The sequence below is a fragment of the Dipodomys spectabilis genome, unplaced genomic scaffold (assembly GCF_019054845.1).
Source record: "Dipodomys spectabilis isolate Male_0828 unplaced genomic scaffold, ASM1905484v1 ptg000084l, whole genome shotgun sequence".
Taxonomy (NCBI): Eukaryota; Metazoa; Chordata; class Mammalia; order Rodentia; family Heteromyidae; genus Dipodomys; species Dipodomys spectabilis.
Window position 1 is genome coordinate 1,076,805 of NW_024870761.1, and position 2,907 is coordinate 1,079,711.

The window sequence follows — 2,907 nt, forward strand, 5'->3', positions numbered from 1 at the left end:
TGAATACAGTGCATATTGATTTGTGCCACACCTACAATAATCACACCCCCCTCTGACCCACCATTCCCTTATTTTTCTTAGTTTTGCAGTATAGACAATGAATTCCTTTTCAGCAAATTAATTTAGTTTATATTTATTTATTTATTTATTGTCAGGCATGGGGTTTGAACTCTGGGATTGGGCCTTATCCCTCAGCTGTTCCACTCAAGGTGAGCATTCTACCACTTGAGCCAGAGTGCCACTTCCTGTTTTCTAGTGGTTTATTGGAGATAAGGGTGATATGGAGTTTCCTGCCCGGGCTGGCTTTGAACTGAGATCCTCAGATCTCAGCCTCCTGTGTAGCTAAGATTACAGGCCTGAGTGGCCTGTGTCCAGCTGATTATAGTTATTTTAAAGAGGTTGTGTAGAGGGATTTCATTTGCATAAATCAGATGAGAACATTTCCTTTCATACAGCATCTTCTATTCCCTCACTTTCTCCCAATGAGCTTGACTACATTCTGCCCCTTCCTCTCTTCATTTGTCTACCCTTTCCCCACCCTCTTCTTTGATGTACCCAGTTCCTTGCATTAATATTCTCAGGCTTTGGCCTAGTCTTTCTAAAGATTATACTATTTGGGCCACATTGGCAGCAGCGATGGTGGAGCAGGAAGGCTCCCACAATGAAGCCCACAATCACATGAAAGTTAAGCTGCATGGAGAAAGGCAGCCAGTATGGGGCACACCAAATGTACTCGACCATCTTCTTCAGGTACATGTCCCAGAGCAAGCCCTCTGAGGCCCAAGAGCTCATGTGCTCAGGAGCATATTTTTGTTCTTCCCTCATGGCCAGCAAAACAGCACAGCAGAGCTGTCCATGCAGGTGTTGGAGTCCCTGAAGTAGGCAGAAATGGATGTAGTGTCTGGTTTGGGTGTTCAGTTGATGGGCCCCTTCTCCAGAGCCCTGAGCTGTTCCAGTTGGGGTTCCTGGAAATGGGCCACCCTTAGCTCCTTCCATTTTGAGCCCTGACCCTGTGGAAAGAGCCGAACTACTGGGAATCTTGATACTACTTTCTACACTCTACAGACAGTGAGGGCTGTGCCAACATGCTGGTGGAGGACTCCATGGCCCACAGCTTCCATGGCAAGTGGACATACTTGTGGCTCAGGTAGTGCTGTAGTTTTTCTATTGGAAAACAAAACCAGGTCTGTGGTCTTCATCATGTATGCACAGAAGCAACATCCATCAAGCACCGGCCACCCTCCATCCAATCCCTGCTCCACTTCATCTGATTTCTGCTGCTGGCCGTGGATGGCGGCAAGCTGACCATGTTCATGGTGCTGTGAGAGCAGTGCCAGCCCTCCCTGTACAGGCACCCAATACATGACAAGTAGCTCGACAGGACAGAACAGGACAGGAGAGTTCTCCCTCAGGGTACATCCCAAGCTTTGTCTTCCTATAGAGGCACTTGGCCATGTCCTGGCCTCCCTTAGTTACTCTATCAACTACAATTTTTCTTAGTTATGCTCTATGTATTAAAAACTTCCTTAAAGACAAGTTATACTATTCATGGATTTCATACTCACAGCTCTAAATACTGAGATGCCTAAAATATATCATTGTGCTTTGAGTAAATTCCCTCCAAAAGGTTTTCCAATTCAGAAGTATATCTTTAATGGATTTTATAAAACCTTTCAAATGTTATACAAAAAAATAAGGACTAAGTAAATGAACGATCAAGTAGTTAATGATTAGAAGATGCAATGTCCTGAAACAATTCTCCTTAATTGCTCAGTACATAGAGTATAATTCCAGACGAAATTCAGCCAGATATTTTTTTATGAGAAACTTTTAAGAGGGCAAATAGTATTTCCTCACTTTCTAAGGAAATATTTTTGTAGAATCAAAATGATCTCTTCAAAGTTTTAGGAAAGTCAATAATAAATTCATCAGTACCTAGAGTTTTATAGATTGCAATGCATTTAAATGTAAATTAAGAAAATTTGTGTAGATTCCATTTTTTTTCGTTCTTCCTTAAGTAGGTTTGATAGGTTTCATCTTTGAATAAATCATCTGAAATTGTTTATTACTGTACTTTTAAATTTTATAACGGTAGGATTTCTGATAAAGTACTCATTTGTTTTGGTTATTGGTAACTGGTTTCTTCTCTGTTTTGTTATTTTGTATTTGATCAGTCTTTTAAAATATATATCCATTTATTGATCTATTCAGACACAGCTTTTATTTTCATTGATTTTCTCTGCTGTGTTCAAAAGCAGGGTTTTTTTTTTGCCACTTAACAAAATGATACTTAAATATCCATAGAAAAGCAAAAGAATAGAATAATAAAATAAGAGTATCAGTTCAAGCTTACTCAGTAAGCAAAGAGCTGAGGATTTTGTTTCAAAGCTAGCCAGGGGAGGAAAATCTGTGAGACTCCTATCTCCAACTAAACACCAAAAATGCTTGAAATGGAGTTTGTGGCTCAAGTAGCAGAGCACTAAGCTAGAATTACATATGTGAATTCCCAGTGTCCTGGTAAGTTGTGTTTTTTTTTTTTTGAGGAGTGTAAATGTGTACAATTTTTAAGTCCTTAATGTAGCCTACTGCATGTATTATGAAGTTACACATGGTCTGATCTACTGTCCATATGGTAATCACTGAGATTTAAAATTCTGTCTTCCTGAACATTTTCCAATTTTCTTCTTTGAACCATACATTTAGGTATCAGGGGTATCCTATGGTCATTTTTCATTTAAGGAAAAAATCATTTCAGATTTCATTTAAAGTTTGAGACTGAGACTTGTACTTGGTGTTTGATGTTGTTGCTCTTTAGCTAGTACTTTACCAACTAAGCTATGACTTTAATCCATAATTTCAGGTTATTCAAAATGCTAGGAAAGGTAATAGTGATAATAATGCTATTAA

At 39.1% G+C, this 2,907-nt stretch overlaps 1 pseudogene; it reads left to right on the forward strand.

The window, feature by feature from the left end:
• The first annotated feature begins 694 nt into the window (after nt 1-694).
• Nucleotides 695-1,472, forward strand: LOC122111009 (annotated as a pseudogene).
• Nucleotides 1,473-2,907: the final 1,435 nt, after the last annotated feature.